The 20,714-nt window shown below is 38.6% G+C and overlaps 3 long non-coding RNA genes across 4 annotated transcripts in view; 1 reads left to right on the top strand and 2 right to left on the bottom strand.

The window, feature by feature from the left end:
- Window positions 1–20,714, bottom strand: part of LOC120388074 — an 89,870-nt gene that overhangs the window by 29,200 nt on the left and 39,956 nt on the right. The gene's annotated exons all lie outside the window — the stretch shown is intronic.
- LOC120388071 lies at window positions 317–7,018 on the top strand. The gene is made up of 3 exons (XR_005590485.1): window positions 317–393; window positions 5,490–5,585; window positions 6,830–7,018. It is a non-coding gene; the product is annotated as an uncharacterized LOC120388071 (long non-coding RNA).
- On the bottom strand, window positions 10,181–19,727 carry LOC120388080. The gene is made up of 3 exons (XR_005590490.1): window positions 19,611–19,727; window positions 14,767–14,816; window positions 10,181–10,307 (listed from the first exon to the last, which is right to left on the bottom strand). It is a non-coding gene; the product is annotated as an uncharacterized LOC120388080 (long non-coding RNA).

The raw sequence follows: 20,714 nt of genomic DNA on the forward strand, positions 1-20,714 counted from the left end.
GCTAAAAGCTTAGTTTAGAGATACCTTTAAGATGAAAGCTGAGACTAGGGGCATGGTTAATTTGATCCCAGATCTTAGAGGTGTTGCTAATTTAAAAATCTAGGTTAAAGACACCCTTAGAAAATTGAATGATTAATTAGCCATGCCTTTACCAGAAAATCCTTAAATTAGCTATACTTTTAAACTAAAATGGTCAATCTAGCAACACCTTTAAGCTTTTAAGTTAAAATGCTTATGTTAGTGCCTGAGACTGCCCCGCATCTTTGACATCACAAACGCAGAGTGTTCCAAATCTTGGTCCTTCCAAACCTAGATCACCACATTCTCAGGGAATCTCACATCGAGGCTATCTGAAGTCCATGGTTTCCCAAACTCCGTCCATCCCATATTCAGGTAAGGACAATACAGTTAAGTCCTTGATCACCATTGACCATATTTAAATGTTCATAACTTTGAAATAACTTTAATGATGAGACAGCTCTCTCCCTTCGATTTAATTAATCCACTTCAACAAGAAGTGGAAGCTATGTCAATGGGAGAGTGTGTCCTGCCAACATAGCGCAGTGTAGACACCTTGTTAAGTTGATGTAAGTTATGTTGCTCGGGGGAGTCGGGTTTTTTTACACCCCTGATTAATGTAACTTACGTCGACTTAAGCTGTAATGTAGACAAGGCTTAAATCTCAAGTGAAATCTAAAGAGAATTAGTTCCTTAATTTTAAAACTGTAAATATTAAAACTTGGAAATTTTGTATAATACAGAGTAGAAATTTTCTATCCATTTTCCCACAGCACCCCAGAATCAGAGCAATCTATTGAGTGCTCCTCTCAGTTGCTTTTGTATGGCTTATACCAGGGGTAGGCAATCTATGGCACGGGTGCCAAAGGTGGCACGTAAGCTGATTTTCAGTGTCATTCACACTGCCCAGGTCCTGACCACCAGTCCAGGGGGTTCTGCATTTTAATTTTAAATGAAGCTTCTTAAACATTTTAAAAACCTTATTTACTTTACATACAACAATAGTTTAGTTATATATTATAGACTTATAGAAAGAGACCTTCTAAAAACGTTAAAATGTATTACTGGCACGCGGAACCTTAAATAGAGTGAATAAATGAAAATTCAGCACACCACTTCTGAAAGATTGCCAACCCCGGCTCATACCATCACAGAATTGATTCAGGATTAAATCTTGCTCCCACAGAAGTTGGGAGTTTTGCCATTGACTTCAGGGGTGAGTTATTAGCAGGACTTCTTCCTTGACACACACTTAATATATTCTCTTGTTGGCTGGCTGTATCACTTTTTTTCCCTATTATAACACTACCTTCCATCTCTTGGTCACCAACTTCATGCCTCAAATTGCAAAGCTTTAGTAAATTGTCACTTACAATGTCTCTTTGAGCAGCGTACATCTGAGGTGTAACTTACACCATCATTTATGTCACCAAAGGATTTAGTCATTTTTCTGTTTATCATACCTTGATAATGATGTTTATCAGTTCTCACAGATTTAATCTTCCTTTCTTCCTTGCGGTATACACACTTACATTGAGGACCTTATTTAAACGATTTCAATTACCCGTGTTAACACTTTGGTTTAGCAGGTAGGATGCAGGCACTTAGGACCTGATCCAAATCATAGAATCATAGAATCTCAGGGTTGGAAGGGACCTCAGGAGGTCATCTAGTCCAACCCCCTGCTCAAAGCAGGACCAAACCCAACTAAATCATCCCAGCCAGGGCTTTGCCAAGCCTGACCTTAAAAACCTCTAAGGAAGGAGATTCCACTACCTCCCTAGGTAACCCATTCCAGTTCTTCACCACCCTACTAGTGAAAAAGTTTTTCCTAATGTCCAACCTAAACCTTCCCCTCTGCAACTTGAGACCATTACTCCTTGTTCTGTCATCTTCTACCACTGAGAACAGTCTAGATCCATCCTCTTTGGAACCCCCTTTCAGGTAGTTGAAAGCAGCTATCAAATCCCCCCTCATTCTTCTCTGTAGTTAACAGAAAGACTTACATTGACTTCAGTTGGGGTTTGGATTAAGGGCCTCAGTACCATGGTGAGGAACATAATCTATAGATGCACTCACTGATTTAAAGCCAGCCTCCACCATTCCATATGAACTAAATTAATATTGCAATTGTTTAATTGGCCCTACATTTTCGAATGGCTAAATTGTATAACTCTATGAAAATGGAATATTGTTTCTATTTTCTTTCAACTAAACTGCAGGACAGTCTTGTCCTAGCCAAGTTCATATGTGATAATAATGTAATGCCACATCTAAAGTCCTGCATCAATCCATACTCAGGCAGAAGCAAAACAAGCTTTGAACTCAGGAAGAACTCAAAGGCTCAATATATTTTCAGCATTCAAAAATTATAATTAAGCAGTGGCATTATTTTATATACAGGCAGTAACACAAGTTATTTTAATGATTTTCTTACAGGCTGTTCTATTGTAATTGTTAATCACCTAATGATTGTGAGCCACCACAGCAACTCAGTAAATCGTGATTAAGTGGCTCATCAAGATATTACAGTATATGCAAATGGAGCCACAAATTCATTTCAAGTTTAATTATCTACTCTCCTAAATAAAGCCAATATAGTCCAGGGAGGACAATTTTGTTTTCAGTATGAGGCTATATGCTGTGGAACCCTAGAAGCTAGTTATACCTAAAAGGACTCATAGAAATTAGGACTAAGCCGAAAATGTTATAGCAATTAATTTATAGTGAATCCAGATTAGAATAAATAAAGATAAGTTTGGGAATCATTTTGGAATTGCAGTGGTCTAGCGTCTGGAGATCTGTTTAAGTTTTTCAAAACCAGCTAAACAGAAAGGAGCTATATAAACAGATGAATGAAAACCAAACATTGTCATTCCATTGAGAATGAACAACCTGCAGTAAATAAGATAATTGCAATGATGACTGAAGATTCTCTTCCTATATTTTATGGGATAGTAAATAGATCAATAATTTTTGAACTTGCATTGTGAATGCTTTGCATAAGATATTGAAAAATAGCAGTGCCAAGTTTTAGTAATATGTGCTTTTAAATCTCCCAAGAATTGTCAAACAATTGACAATTTATAATGGAAAGGACACCGGACTTGCTTTTTCTACATATCTATCACTAGTATGTGCAACTGATCAGAGTTTTTTCTTGCAAAGATGTTTGGATAGTGATCTCTGTACACTGCTTGGAATTTGAGAAAGCTTGTTCCTTGGGGAAAGACTGGACTGACAAGTTGGAAAGGTGATAGGTTATAATTATGTCAAAGTTTAAGGCTTGTTCCAAGGTCAAGAACCTGACGTGATTGCTTGTCTCAATCAAGCAGACAGTTTTTAAAGTCCATGTGTTCTTTGTTTTGCTTTAGCAGGTTTTCCGTGTGTATTCATTATCTTTACACCATTTCTACCATTCCACTTCTATTGCCTCCCTTATTTTTCCAAATCATCATTGTTCTTTATTTTTTTATTCCCATTAAATTAAAACTTCCTAGGATTATTTTAGGGTTATTTTATTGTCTCTTTATTTTATTTTACTCTTTTGATCATTTCAAGCCTGATTCTGTTCTCACTTAAGCTGATATAAAATCAGTGTATAATTCCACTAAATTCAATTAAGTTACTCCTGTGTGAGATCAAAATCAAATATAAAACTGGTAAAAATAAATGCCATTTAAAGACCTCAGAGATCATGATTTCCTCATCAAGTTACTTGTAGTAAAGTAGACAATTTTGGTAGATTTTTCATAACTGGCATGACATACTAACAGTAACTGTAGATGCAACTACACCTCTACCCCAATATAATGCGACTCGATATAACACAAATGCAGATATAACGCAGTAAAGCAGTGCTCCAGGAGGGCAGGGCTGCGCGATCCGATGGATCAAAGCAAGTTCGATATAATGCGGTTTCACCTATAACACAGTAAGATTTTTTGGCTCCTGAGGACAGCATTATATCAGGGTAGAGGTGTAGTTCCAATGCACACTTTGAAATTATACTCGGACGTGTGACTAGTACTACAATGCCAGGTGCTAATGAGCAGAGGTGTCTACACTACCTCACTTCATTCTTGCTGTGTCCCTGAATTATTGTTCTTTTTCAAAATTCAAAATTATGGTTTCACCTGCAAAATCTTGTCTTTTTACATCACACTGATGAAAACTAAAAAAAAAAAAAATTTTTAATTTTTCCAGTTTTGTTCTTTCAGCTTCAGCAAATGTAAATAAGAACATTTCTCTTTTTTTTTTTTTTTTAGAGAGTTTTTATATTATTATATAGAGACTATTTTTTTTTAACAGATATGCACACAGGGATGGATGGATGGGGATGGATTAATGAAAGGTTGCTGGTTTTTCTTCTTCTTTACTATATAGATCATCATACCAGTAACCACCAAAAGTCAGTAGAGTTACTATAATATATATGAGACAGCCACAATGAAAGTTAGGTTTCTAAGTGCCTAAATTCCTTATGAAAATGAGATTTAAGCTCCTAAATCAAATTAGGCATTGCAACTCTGAGTGCAGTAATGCCTAAATACCTTTAAAAGTCTAGGTCTTTGTCTTTATGATTAGTTCATTACATGCAGATATTGTTTGTCATTAAACACTGGAAATACATCTAATAAAATCATCTGAATTTATATTCCTTTCTGAGTTGCCTTCATTTTGATCCTCAATATTTGTGGATGCTACTGTCTTTTCTATAAGCTTGCAATAAGCAAAGACCCTTTCTGTTTGTGTACTTAATGTACACAGTATACTTAGTTTAAACAAGAACTACAATCACATAATTTATCTCTATTAATGATACAGTGAGGTCATCTTGAAATGCCTTGAGTTCTTTCAAATAGAAATAAAATAACTAATTCTTCTGCTTGCTCAGGTTTAGCCACAATACTGAAAAGCCTTCGTACAATTTTTAGCAAGAACCAAATATCAAGGAACCTGTAATAAGCACATAAATTGAGAACATAAACATTTGGTGTAATTTAATCTATGGCTCTACAATAATGCATTTTTAAACCATAACAGGTCTGATGTAACTTTACATTAATGCTGTGACACCAGAGATTTTTAGAGATTGTCTTTTAACATATTACCAGGTAGACCAAATATTATCCAACTCCCATTTTCCTTGAATGTAGGAGAAATTGGAGGTAAGTAGCTATGGTTATTTGTTGAGACTGTGAAAGAGGGTTTGCAAAGTTACAATTACAAGAATAAGAACAGTTTATTTTATGTCCATTTCCTCTTTTTGTTAATTGCCATTGTCATTGTCACATGAATTACTTTTAGTCATATGATTTGCCATAGCAACAATGAAGACATGAGAATTAGAGTGCTTCATATAATATGTTATGCAGAAGATAATAATCAACAGTTCTTTTTACTTTCCCAGCATTCTGTAATTATCTTAACTAGCCAAGGTTTCATGTTATCTTCCCATGACCCTCTAGATGCTCTGTGAGAAAGCTGTGGAATGATCAGTTCATATGAATAAACTCAGGACACCTCCAAGCCCAGATAGGTACAGAGGTCATTAAAGAAATAAGGTAGTTTGTTACTTGAGCCAATATTACCTTTCATAAGAGAAACCCTTCTGTGACCTAAATTATAGTTCAATCGGTTGTGACTTCTTTCCTGAAGTACCACTTTCCAGAAGAATTACTCCTAGGGCTGATGTCCAACTATACTATACTATCTGGAATACTTGTGGATGGGGAGGATGTTTTACAGATACTCCTTGGTTACTAGTATTTATCAGCTGCCAGAATACTGAAATGGTTATAGTATTGCATTATAGTAAAATTATCTTTCATAGACCAGTGGTGGCATTTATAAGTATGAAAACCACAGGTAAAATGGAAAACAGTTACACACCTAATTCATTATTCCAACCATCTCAAAACTATGATCTTCTGGTCTTCCTTAGATGCCTTATTTATCTCTCACTCAAGGTCTTTATTCAGTTACTGTATGTTACTGTAATGTCCGTGTGTCTTAACACTAATTAATGCCTTCTTTGAAACCATCAGCCTATCTTTGTTACAACAAGGAAGTTGTGCACAAAATGAGATGTTGTATACAGGTGAGGACTAAGCAGAAAATGTTGTAGCAATTTGCTGAACATGGAGGCTTATTGAGGATGCAGTCCTGAATAATACACACTAGCTTTGCTCTTCCCCCTTTAGTCTGTGTGGCGAAGCTATGAATCATTCATGGTCTCCCAGCTGAGAAGGGCTTCAAAGGGGATGATTCTGATTGGATGTCCTGTGTGAATTGCCATGCTGCAGAATCCCCTATACCCCCAGCACTGGAGGGTTGAGGAAGCACTTTCATCTGGGCCTCCAAAGTGTTTAGGGTCACAGTTCACCAGGAGATAACGATGTAGATGTACATTCAGAATTAGCTGCAGAGATACCTGTGTAGTGCGGTGTGGAAAAATGAGCCAGTTAGATCCCTAGTGGATGCTGTGAATCAATTACTGTATTCTGAATACAAGGTTGGCTGCAGGGGATAAACAGATGTCAGAGCATTTTTCCCTAATAAGACCCTAGTAATAGAAGAGCACTGTCAGATTCGTTTTACATTAAAAATCTCATTTCCTCTTTATATGACCAATTTTATTAGGCCTCTAAACAAAGATATTTTATGTAACTCTTAGCCATACAATGAGAATACTATCATTATTTTTTTCTTTTTTAACAAAGACTAAAAGAAGCAGCAGAAATTAGTATCACTAAAGTTATTAATAAAGTTATGTAATTTAGACAACTTACTGATTTATTTTTTCCAGTGAAATGGTGTACTGAATGGACTGTAGCTGCCTTTCATACGGAATTGCAATCATCAAGATTCTGGAACAACATTCTTAGAACAATAGTTGATGATTAACTTTCTGTATTCTTTTCATTTGTGTGCACTCTTACCAGTTCATTTCTGTGATTTTCAGAGTTTGGTATAAAGAACTGTGATCAGAAACAAGCATCAATTAACTTTTCTAGTTAATTAAACTTTTAATTTGGAAAATTGGAACTTGTCAGGGATACAATCTTTTATGGTCCTGCAAAATTAAAAATCAGAGCATTCATTGACTTTTGGAACCCAAGCAGATAGAGGTGTGCCATTATGAAATAATCTGAAGAATACAATAGTCATTGCAGGTAAATTGCAAGTATTGTACTAGTGAGCTTCCTCCTTTGGACATCAAGCAATACATTGTCCTGTTGCTGAGATCTTTGAAATCACTTGTTATTGCCCTGATATCAATTGCTTACATGTGGTGTAAATCAGGGCAGAATTTGGGCCTTTGTTGATATTTGTTTTAAATAACACTTCCACTCCACTAGTATCCCAGGAGGATGTTAAAACAGCAGCTACTAAAGTTAGACATTTTTAAATGAGCTAGTCCATATAACTTGCATACAAGAGTTTTAAAAGAGCTCGTTGGACTATTAATGTTGATTTTCTATAAGTCTTGGAACACTGGGGAAGTTCCAGAAGACTAGAAGAAAGCTAATGTGCTAATATTTATAAAGGGTAAACCAGGATGACCTGGGTAATTATAGACCTGTCAGTCTGACTTTAACCATGGGCAATATATTGGAGCAGCTGATACAGGACTTGATTAATATAGAATTAAAAGAGGGTATATAATTAATACCAATCAGCATGGGTTTATGGAAAATAGATCCCATCAAACTAACTTGATATCTTTCTTTCATGAGACAAGTTTGATTGATACAAATAATAATGTTGATGTCATACACTTACTTCTGTAAGGCATTTGACTTCATAGCACATGAGGTTTTGATTAAAAACTAGAAAGATATAAAATTAACATGGCACACATTAAATGGATTAAAAACTGTCTAACTGATAGGTCTCAAAATGTAATTGTAAATGGGCAATCATCATGAAACAGATGTGTTTCTAGTAGGGTGTCTGAGAGATTGATTCTTGTCATTACACTATTTAACATTTTTATTGATACCTGGAGGAAAACATAAAATCATCACTGATAAAGTTTGCAGATGTCACAAAAATGGAGAGTAATAAATAATGAAGAGAACAGGTCACTGATTCAGAATTATTTAGATTGCGTAGTAAACAGGGTACAAGCACACAATATGCCTTTTAATGTGGATAAATGTAAATGTGGACTAACATAGATCATAGAATCATCGAAATGTAGGGCTGGAAGGGACTTTGAGAAATCTTCAACACCCAGTGCTGAGGCAGGACCAAGGTAACCTAGATCATCCCTGACAGGTGTTTGTCCACCCTGCTTTTAAAATCTTCCAGTGATGGAGTTTCCACAACCTCCCTTGGAAGCTTATTCCAAAGCTTAACTATCCCTATATTTAGAAAGTTTTTTCTAACATCTAACCTAAATCTTCCTGTGGCAGATTAAGCTAATTACTTCTTGTCCTACCCTCGGTGGGCATGGAGAATCATTTATCACAGTCCTCTTACTAACAGCCCTTAACATATTGGAAGACTGTTATCAGGTCTCCCTCAGTCTTCTTTTCTCAAAACTAAACATGCCCAGTTTTTTTAACCTTTCTTCACAGGTCAGGTTTTCTAAATGTATCATTTTTGTTGCTCTCCTCATCTTTGCTAAAGTGTGGTGCCCACTGTTCCCTCTAGTTTTTTCCATCCATGCGTGGAATAAATTTTGTTATGTGCACTGAGGTATGTGTGGATGTGCGCCACCAGTAGAAATAAAAAAACCTAGATATAACATATATTTTTAAGAAGTTACCATAGGGATAATTACTCCAGCCAGGACAGGTTAGGCATTTTAGAACTCACCATTCAAAGAATTAAATTTAAGTTTAAGAGAAATAAAAATTATGAAATGCATAGACCGGTCAAAACACTAACATAACACATTTTGAAAGAATAAAATTACAGAGAATATATGTGCATTGCAGGAAGTACGTATTGCGAGGTGAGTGTGTAAGTGACAGTGTGTGTGTGTGTGTGTGTGACAGAGACTATGTGTGTGAGAGAGACACAGAGATTGTGTGTGACACAGAGATGGGGTGTGTGTGTGTGTGTGTGTGTGTGTGTGTTTGAGATACGGAGACTTGGTGCGTGTGTGACACAGAGACTGTATGACACAGTGTCTGTGTGTGATACAGATACTCTGTGTGTGTGTGACACAGAGACTCTGTGTGTGTATGTGTTTGTGCATGTGACACAGTGTGTGTGTGACATAGAGACAGTGTGTGTGCTGGCTGCTGGGGAAAGCAGTGTGCTGTCTCTTGAAGACACTGACTGAAAGCTTTCCAGCTCTGCCCTGAACCCTGTTGTCTCCCCCACCCCATTCTGCGAAGATGGGGTACATGGGCAGGGGGGGAGAGAGAGAGAGAGACAGACCGTCAGACAGACAGTGCCTCTTTAAAGAAAGGCACTCAGTCACCCACCATTCAGACCTCAGCAGCTCCAAGTCCTCCTGAGCCAGGCTGTGTCCCCTCTGCCCAGCTCTGCAGAAATGGGGTAGAGGGGCGGGGGCAGGCGAAGAGGGGACAGGGGGAGGGGGACACCATGACATCAGTACCTTCCTCCCCCATGCTCTGGAAAGCCAGCAGGAGGGTCCAGAGAGCAGCTGCAGGATGGAGCAACATAGGGGGTGGAGCACCTGAATGCATGCTGAGGGCTGTGCATGCTCTGCTAATTAGCTGGGTGGCACCTGAATCTCTCCTGTGCAGCCGCCCAAGTGCGCAGATTACAGGGAACACAGGTGGTGCCCAAAGATGGACACAGTATTCCAGCTGAGGCCTCACCAGTGCTGAGTGGAGTGGGACAATTACCTCTGGTGTCTTACATATAACACTCCTATTAATACACCCCAGAAGGTTGTTAGCCTTTTTTGCAACTGCATCACATTGTTGTCTGATATCCAATTTGTGATCCACTATAACCTCTAGGCCCTTTTCAGGGTCTACCAGTGTCTTTTTTCAGCAGTACTACCACTTAGCCAGTTATTCCCCATTTTGTAGTTGTGCATTAGATTTTTTCCTTCCGAATTTAAGTACTTTGCACTTCTCTTTATTGAATTTCATCTTGTTGAATTCTGGCCAATTCTCCAGTTTGTCATGGTCATTTTGAATTTTAATCCTGTGCTCCCAAGTGCTTGTAACCTCTCCCGGGTTGGTGTCATATGTAAATTTTATAAGCATATTCTCCACCACATTATCAAAGTCATTAATGAAAATAATGATTAGTACTGGACTCAGGACTGACCCCTGTAGGATCCCACTAGAAACCTGAAAGAAAACATGAAATTATCACTGTTAAAGTTTGTAGATGACACAAAAATCGAGACAGTAGCAAATAATGCAGAGAGCGGGTCACTGATTCAGAGTGATCCAGATCACATGGTAAGTAGGGCAGTTGACAGAAAACCATTGACTGACAAGTACTCTTTGAATACGATCTTTTAGCCAGCTGTGCACCCACCTTACAGTAATTTCATCTAGACTGCATTTCCAATCACACAATAATGCATAAACATTTGCATTTTTAATATATCCAGCTCCGAAGAAACTTAAACTTAATTCAACCAGGTTTAACTTAATTCATTAAGGTTTGTTGCAGATATTGCAAGGAATTGGCATATCTGTCACATATACATCTAGGACTATAGAATGTAGGCTATACTTAAATGATGGGGGACTCTATCCTGGTAAGCAGTGACTCTGAAAAAGATTTTGTGGAGGGGGAGGGGGATAACCAGCTGAATATGCGTTCCAGTGCGACAATTGGCCAAAAAGGTTAATGAAATCTTTAGGTGCATAAACAGGGGAATCTCGAGTAGGAGAAATGAAGTTATTTTACTTTTGTATTTGGCTCTGGATTACTGTGTCCAGTTCTAGTGTCCACAATTTGAGAAAGATGTTGCTGTGATGCTTTCTTGGGATACCAGCTTGGGGTAAAAATAAACAAAAAGTTTATTTAATAGAAAAATCCCAGATTCAAAGATGTAAAAGTAAGGAAAAGCACGCACGTGCACGTTACACCGAAAATAAAGACACAACTTCAGGCTTTACACTTCTATATTAGATAATTTCTCTTTTCTAATACATGGTACAGTTTCCCAGTATGCCCCCTAGTGTTCACAGACAGCCCCCAGTCTTTGAGATTGTCCCTCAGGTCAGGATGAAGACATCAGTTTCAAGCCTCATTTTAAAAAGAGCTCTTTTCCTTTTGTGTGTGTGTGTCCCCAGCATGGTGACTCTTGGTTATTTAGGGTGAGGAAATTCTAACTGGGATGTCTCAATATTTTCCCATTAATCCTAATGGCCCATCATTTGTCTTTTCCTGGGCTGCACAATGCTATGTCTTTGGAGCTAATCTTGTCTGATTGGGGAGGCAGCCCCTCCCTGCTTGGCAGCCCACGGACTTGCTGTGAGGGGGAGAAAGCTTTATGAACCTAGTTCTCTATGCACATACATGTATAAATTCATAACCACAGTCTATATACATGTCACATAATGACCATCAATTTCAGAACATTGCAAGCTTTCATAAAAGACTTTCCTCAACATATTGTTACACACAGTAACATTGCATTCAACCAGTTGATTTAATTGCTTATTCTTTGGGATTCAGACCCCCTGTTCTTCCCTTGGAGTGTCTGGACCCTGATTGTGACAGTTGATAAACTGAAGAGGGTTCAGAGAAGAGCCATGAGAATGATTAAAGGATTAGAAAACATGCCTTATAACAAAAGACCCAAAGTTCTCAATCTATTTAAGCCACTGGTAGGCAACCTGCCCATCAGGGTAATCTGATTGTGGGCCATGAGACATTTTGCTGACATAGACCGTCCGCAGGCACAGCCCCCTACAGCTCCCAGTGGCCGTGGTTCGCCATTCCTGGCCAAAGGAAGCTGCAGGAAGTGGCAGGTTGCAGGGACGTGCTGCCCACCACTGACTTAAGCTAATCAAAGAGAAGATTGCAATGGATGGATGCTGAAGCTAGAGAAATTAAGACTGAAATAAGTAGTAAATTTTTAACAGTGATGGTAATTAACACTTTACCAAAAGTTGTGGTGGATTCTTCATCACTGGCAATTTTTAAATCAAGAGTGGATATTTATCCAAAAGATATGCTCTAGGAATTATTTTGGAGAAGTTCTATGGCCTGTGTTATACAGGAGGTCAGACTAGATTATCACAATGGTGCCTTCTGGCCTTGGAATCAACAAATCTTCATGGTAAGTATTCTTTTAAAGCTTTTACATAGGATTTTTTCAGTCAGGAAAAGTGTGAAATTACAATAAGGTATCTGAATTGCTGTGCAACCTTAGAATTCTTAACATGCTACCTACAATAACTCTTTATATAATATTCCTTCTCTCTCCCCACTTTTTGATATTTACCTTGATATTTTTGTCTGTATGCTGCAGCCCAGTATATTGTTTCGAGGGAGTTACCTCTTGGCACAGATCTCAGAAGCATATTGTCAACACATGTCGTTTATGGGTGGATCTGTTAGTCCGCATTAGCTGGGACAAACAGGAGTATTCGAAATTATCTCAATGCCTAAGGGGTCTTCTTGTTTTAAATTCAAGTCAAGCCAAGGAATTTAAAGCTGATGTGCTGTAACCTTGGACATACATTGAGGGTTCAGGCTGCATCATAAAAAGCAAGGGCTGAATGGACATGGGGTTAAGGTAACTAGGAGAGACATTTACACTTAAAAATGTTTGGGGTGGGTAATAAGCTTAGTAGCTAAGTAAAGTTTCTACATAAAAAGGCAGATGCTTGCCTGATCACTAATGGCACTGTTAACATATCTTTCTGAGATTCTGACTCTTTATATCCATTACGCCCTGTAAGATCTATAAATTTGGGATTGTTGAAGCCTGGAGCTTACAGGGACAGGACTGTATCTCTGGTTCCCTCGGGACATGGAAAGCCCTCCCTGTTGACCTGAGGACAGGAGCATAGAATTAGTAACTTTTAAAAGTCCATTTAAATACCAGAAGGCCTTTGCCACAGCAACTTGTATTTTTTTTACTTTAATTGTTGCTTTTAAATTTGTATGATTTCAGTCATTTAAATAAAAGGCCAAATCCTCAAGTGGTTTAAATCAGCATATTTTCCTTTATATCAATGGATTTACGCTGATTTACCCCAGCTGAGGAGCAGATCTAGTATTTACTGGATAGTTTCAATACACTGTAGTATAGCAGTTGACCTCCTGAGATGATGGGAGGGGTTTCATAGTGACAAATTTGCTTTAGTTTGTTTATGGGCAACTCCCATTGATTTAAACAGGAGTTGTGCAGAAACCAGCCCATACACAGAAATACAATATTACAATTTTTATTAGGGCGTCAGTGTGCAATAATATTTTGAACAATAAAACAATAAAATTACACACACACAAAAGCAAATAATTGTGATAATAGGGAACCTTAGGGAAGTTGCTGGTAACACAGGCCCTGATATTACTAGGTCTACAGATGCATTCTGGATTTGAGAGTCCCATCCACAAACAGTTTCTCTACTATACAATACCTGGTTATCTAAAGGGAAATTTTCTCAGGGATTTTGTCCAGATTTTATCTAGTACAGAGGTGGAGAAACACATAAAAGGGGCTGACCAAAGAATCCCTCCATCAAACAGTACTTAGGGCTTGGATCTGGGGTGTGTTAATGAGGACTATGTTAATGCATGTTAGGTACCTTTTAATTAGTGCCAGCAAAGTCTATATGGGGCAATTAGCATGCAACATTTTAGAGCACGCTGCAGTTCACACCTGTCTAGTTTGCACTGCAGAGCTATGTAGACAAGCCCTTTGAGGGAAAACGTATGGGAAAACTGACCCACAGAGAGATCATGCAAACAGAGACCCAGGAAAGACGGAGATGGTGGAACCTTTTTTTGCCCTAAGCAATGTCTGACGGCACAGAAAAATATTCAGATTGAGCATTTGCTAAATATGCATATTCACAGTATAAGGTGCATATCTGAAGTTGGAGCACTGTGATATGATGGGGGTTTGCCCCTTCACACATAGGTAATAAACTTGCTGTGGTGAGAGAAGCTGACAATGTTTTGACTTCCCCAATCAAATAGGCCTTGAATGTTATCTATTCATCCATCCATCCACTCCCCAAACTATACCATCTAGATACCTCTGGAGGCACACTTGCAGTGATACACTTCCTTCAAATAAGCCCTGTCCCTGGCAGCTGAGGCAGCAGCAGGCCACCCCCTGCCCAGGCCCTGCACGGACAGGGGCCAAGTGAGCTGGAGTCCCCCTCCCCTCCAGCAGCTGAACCCAAGCAGGGAGTGGGTCACCACTGCCTCCCAGCCAGGCTCTCTCAGTCAGAAGTGGCTCTGTCCCATTCTTCACCGGCTGCCAGGGAGAGTGGCCAAATATGTGCGCAGGGGGACGACGAGGCAGGAAGAGGCGGCTAGAACCCCTCTCCCCTGCAGGTAATGTGGGATGAGGAGACACTAGCAGCTCTGGGCTGGGCACTGGGGTGGGGCAGTCACTGGGCGGGAGAGACACATTGGTGGTCACCTGGTCTTCCTCTTTAGATTGTTCCCCCCAGTTGTCTATGCATACAGAAAGTTCAGGATGGAAAAATATACTAAGTCATTAAGGCCCTGACACTGTAAACACGTAAGCATGTAACTTCACTCATTTGAGTTGTCCCGTCACTTCAATGGGACTACTTAAATGAGTAACCGTAGGGTTTTGTTCACCTCTTGATCTCCATGCCTGATTCTTATTACCATCAACAGGAATTCAGGACCTAGAATAAAAGTGAGAATATAGTCCATAATCTGTATTTGTTTAATTGGAAACCATTTAGGATACTTTAGTAGATAGGCACAATGGGGAAAATTAATTAGTTTCATTCCACTGACTTCACACCCAAATATGACCCTCGTTTTCCCTTCCTTTTTTTCAACACTGACTGCTTCAAGAAAACACAATCCATATATATTTGGTATTTGACTGGGAGAGTAATAAATAAATAAATAAATAAATAAATAAATAAATGAGCTATGACTGTATATGTAAATGACACTCTAGTAGTTGTAAAACTGAAGAAAACTGTTCCCATCGTCACTAATAGGTTTGAAACATGGGCAAGATCCTCAGCTGGTGTTAATCAGCATAGCTTCATTGACTTGAATGCAGCAATGCGTATTTACACCAGCTGAGCATCTGGCCTCATGTCCACTTACAAAATGATGAAATTATACCAAGATCAAGGAGATGCTTCACACTCAGTTTTAAAGAGAGAGTTTGCAATGCATGCTGGAGGGAATAAAATATGTGGCCTTAATTATCAACAACAGGCCTAAGGACAAAATCAAATTAAATTTAAACATGATAAGAAACAAAATAAATATAGATATAAGGAGATGGTAACAGATACCATTCAGTCTCTGGGGGAAAATAAATATAATTAAAATGCATATACTACTTGTTTATTCTTAGAGTTCCACCTGTGTGCGTGACAAGTAAGTTTTCCTCAAACTTTCCAAGCTGTGTGAGATTTCCATGGGAGACTGAAAAGAAACCAAAAACCTTGGAGAACAGTTTGAGGAGCAGTAGGTTATCAATGGACAATTTTTGTTCATTATGAAAAAAAGCCATACTTCCCCGGAGTCCTCATTTTATATAGTTTTAAAAAATATAATGATGTACCATGGGCTATATTTTTCTGATTTTGTCCAGATGCTTTATATTGGACAACCTTATTTAGTGAATCTAGGCCCTGATAATGCGATCAGATCCATATAATGAGATCCTGGAGCCATGTGTAGTTAATGCGGTTCCATGCGAGCACAAAGACTCACCTGTACAGATCCAATTTCTGGATCAGGGCCATAACTGAAGTTTTAGTTTATATCAATTTACAATAAGGGATGAAGCTTAAAAATAAATGTGTGACTCTGTCCCTGACACTTTTGGAAAGATCCTTAAAGGATGAGATCTGTAACTTCATAGAGCTGTACATTTTTCCTACCATTATGTTGGCCTCACTGTACTGAATTTTATTTTTAAATCACATGTATTATATTTTTAGTGGAAATGTGTGGTTTTATAACTGGTGACCACATAATCTTGGCTCCAATGAAAAATACAACATGTACTGAAACATCTCTTTGTTTATGTGTCACTCTAACACATTTTCTACTTCTTGTGCCTGGAATGTCTTCCAACCTTCTGTTGCTGTGGTCCCCACTCTCCTCCTTCCACTTGCTTGTTGCCTGCTCTTCTGTTGACACTGGGCAATATAAAACACAGTATATAGCCTTGAATCAACAAGAAGGTGTCTAACCTAAATAATCCAAAGTGTTAGAGTTTGTGACACAGTGTTCTCCCTCTCCTATTTTAATTTTGCTGTGGATTTCATCTAACATAATGCGCAGTGCTGCAGCCCTTGCATACATCACCCTAGTTCTCTGCTCATGACACTGACTCCTCACAGAATATCTGGTCAAATTCAAGACAGTTTTTCTCATCTTTAAAGTGCTCCATGGCATTGGCTACCAAAAGCCTTTTACACCACCACATCTTTCAAAAAGTATAACTGGGTTCAAAAAAGAATTGGATAAGTTCACGGAGGATAGGTCAATCAATGACTGTTAGTCAAGATGGTCAGGGACACAATCCCATGCTTTGGGTGTCCCTAAACATCTGAAGTCCCTGAACCTACTAGAAGCAGGGAGTGGGCGACAGGGGATGGACTACACAATAAAGTGTCATATTCTGTTCACTCCCTGTAAAGCATCTGGCACTGGCCACTGTCAGAAGACAGGATACTGGGCCAAATGGACCTTTGGTGTGACCCAGTATGGTCGTTCTTATGTACATAGACTCATGGACTTTAAGGTCAGAAGGGACCATTATGATCATCTAGTCTGACCTCCTGCACAATGCAGGCCACAGAATCCCACCCATCCACTTCTATAACAAACCCCTAGCCTATGTCTGAGTTATCGAAGTCCCCAAATTGCGGTTTGAAGACCTCAAGCTGCAGAGAATCCTCCAGAAAGTGACCCATGCCCCATGCTGCAGAGGAAGGCGAAAAATCTCCAGGGCCTCTGCCAATCTGCCCTGGAGGAAAATTCCTTCCCGACCCCAAATATGGCGATCAGTTAAACCCTGAGCATGTGGGTAAGACTCACCAGCCAGCACCCAGGAAAGAATTCTCTGTAGTAACTCAGATCCCACCCCATCTAACATCCCATCACAGACCACTGGGCATGCTTACCTGCTGATAATCAAAGATCAATTGCCAGATTAATTGCCAAAATTAGGCTATCCCATCATACCATCCCCTCCATACATTTATCAACCTTAGTCTTAAAGCCAGATATGTCTTTTGCCCCCACTACTCCCCTTGGAAGGCTGTTCCAGAACTTCACTCCTCTAATGGTTAGAAACCTTCATCTAATGTTCTTACATTTCACAGGCACTATGAAGCTGTCAACTGCTAGGGTTAAACTTGCTCCTTCAGCCTAGCTTTCCGACAACAATGGAAGACAAGGAGATGTACACAAAATAAAACTGGTTAGTGCCCCTCCAACAATCTTACGACAAGTCCTTGGAGGAGCGGGAGGGGGGAAAAGGAATCTAGACTATCGAAGGGACTCCATTCTATGTAAATATTGATTTGTGAGGCTCTCAGATACTACACTAATAAGTGCAGCATGAAAACTTAGATTAGGTTAGATAGAATGTAATGATCTAAACTGGAATTTGACCAGGACACTTAAGACTTCTGCTGTTAATGGCATGACAGGATCTTTATGATCACAAGTGTTTAGGACCTTGATTTTAGGTCATAGGTAAAAGATTATACCACTAGCAGCCAGAGCCCTGCAGCCAGTCTAAAACCAATGTGCGATCAGAATTAGTCTCATACACTCGAATACCTTTTTGAATATGTAAGTCAATTCCTTGCAAGTTCATTATGTAAGGAATGCTAAACAGCTGTCCATTTTATTATGTAAGGAAAATGGATATGACAAGTATAAGGTCTGTGCTTATTTTGTTTTCATATGAATAAGCCTGTGTATCTCAGGCATTAGGGCCCTGATTCAGCAAGACATTTAACCATGAGCATATCTTCTCATTGGGTCTACCCACATGCTTAAGGACGGACACCTGCTTAGTTACCTTGCTGAATCAGACATGGCTTAAACTATTAGTGATGATTCTTTCCTACCTTAAGGTTCAGATTCTGCTCTCCGATACACATACACAATTCCTGCTGTTCTCAATTGGAGCTGTGCACATAGATTTGAGGACAGAATTTTTCCCTTGTAATTTCAAGCCCTAACATGAGTCAGAATGGTGTGTACTCCTAAAATCTCACCTATCACTACCTCTGAACAATGCAAGTAGCTCGCATTGCTGAAAAGCTCTGTCTGACGATTACTAACCTGCTGTTTTATTCTATTTTTTTTTTATAAATCTTATAACTGGAGATTTTCCCCCTGAGGTTTTATGGTTTTTTTTCTCCTGAACATATACATTTTCATATTTGTTTGGTTACTAAGACGGAGGCTTCAGACCCAGGAATTGGAAGTTGCAGCCTTTTGACAGCCATAGCTTTATTCTTCTATCATGAAAAGGATCCTAAGCAAGGAACACCAGCAGTGACTTGCGTTGCTTCTGGGCATTTTTTTGTTCTTGTGATCTTAAGTCCACTTATTGTGTTTTCTGTTATTTGGAGGTCACCAAACTTTGATCACTAGGGGGTAGTGTGGGGCTTATCCTTGATCTTGGAAATTGTACTCTACAGCCTGATGTTTTCTTGAATGTATATATGAAAGACTCAGTTTAAATATCAGGATATTTCATTTATATCAATATGTATTCAAAAATTTAAAAAACACACATCAAACAATAAATAGAGATTAAAACCATGGTATGCTGTTCACTGAAAATTAACTTCATTATATTCACCAGTGTGCGTGGCCAATTGCAAATATCTTTTTGTCTTCTTCATCCCCTCTCTTCCCCCATGACACTCACACATGTATGTTTTGAACTAGCTCACAATATACTAACAAGGTTTAGAGGGCTGCAAAAACGTGTGACCCTGCACCCCATATTAATATTTAATTAAGCGCTTACTGCACATTGCAAGCCGGGCTCAGAAAATTAATTAGCTCAAAAGACGCTTGTCCTTTAAAAGGATTGTAATCCCTTTTGAAAATGTAAATGAGATGATACTTCAGCAGGTGGAAGCAACTGTTCATTTCATTCAGATTGTGAGTTTTGTAGTACATCTGGAGATATCTGTCTTACGTCATTTGAGTATATCGATTATAAATTCACCATCTAAGGGATCTCTTTCAGATCACTTCTCACATTGCATAAATCTGACTGTGACCTCAGAAGGGAATTACAAAGGCTCTAAGGCTTCCCTTTCCGTTCTTCTTAACTGATTCCCTTGTTATGGGGACACTGAAAGGCATTTCTTGAGATCAAGGAAAGTCTAAGACAATTTGAACACATCCTGAAGAAGATAATGCACAAAAGGATGGATTTTAAATGTATGGATAATTGAATTTGTTACCTCTTCTCCCTACTCTCTTCCTCTTTCCTTAATCAATATGATTGGTTTGGATTTCAGATAGTCATGGATTAGGTATTCAAGTTCTTTCCTGGAGGATATTTAAAGCTAGAAATATTCATGCTCCTGGTTATTTTGCTGAGTGTCTCCCCCACTGTCCTGCGAGCGAAGAAGATTAATTTCTTGCTTAGAAATTCTTACGGGTTCTGAGGTTTTTTTTATTAATCTAGCTACTACCATCTAAAAATTATTCTTATCTGTAAGTGTCAGCTATAGATTTTGGTGCCATAGCATGCACACAGCAGGTGCCTCTAAAGTTCCACTTCACTGGCTAGGCAGAATGTGGAATAGAGCCAACCCTGAGGGGATTCCACTGACCATTCTTCCGACCAAGTCAGTTTTCAGATGAAAGGGTAAAGCCTAGTCCCTTAGGATTCCTAAGGGCTCAGTCCTACAAACCCCTTCTCACCTTACTCACATTAAGTAGCTGACTGAAGTAAGGATTACGAACAAGAGTGCAGGCTTGCAGTATGAGGACCCTTGTTTGGAAGGCTGCTGCATCGTATTTTAGAAATAAAATAATCTCAGATGAAATTTGTTTGCAAAATATTTAGGTTAATTTGAAATTCCTTCGATCACTGGTATCAGCTACCATTTATTTATTTATTTGTTCTCTTTATTAATAAGGACAGATGATCAGCAATAATTTGAGATATATGAATAATAGTTAAAATGAAACTTAAATGCTTTATTTTCATGGTGTTCTAGGTCTCTCCCTTCAGAGTAGAATGTCCTTTTTTAAAATATGCTGAAGTAATAATACAGTATTTGTATGAGGTTGTATATCTAATTAAGATGAGAAACTGTATTTAACTCTAATTTAGGCTTTCCAAGGTGTCACTCCACCACATTCTGTCAATTGGAATGAATTTGTCATTTTATTTTAGTTTAGTTTTTAATGAAAGATTTATTTTTCCCTGTGTTTTTTCCCCTTGATAACAGCTTGTAAACATACAAAGGATGAGAATTCTACAGCAAATTGCTCACCCCAATTCGGCAAATGTTTGAACTAAAAAGCTCTCTTTAAATTATATATATATATATAAT

Source organism: Mauremys reevesii, linkage group 1, assembly GCF_016161935.1.
Source record: "Mauremys reevesii isolate NIE-2019 linkage group 1, ASM1616193v1, whole genome shotgun sequence".
Lineage (NCBI taxonomy): Eukaryota > Metazoa > Chordata > Testudines > Geoemydidae > Mauremys > Mauremys reevesii.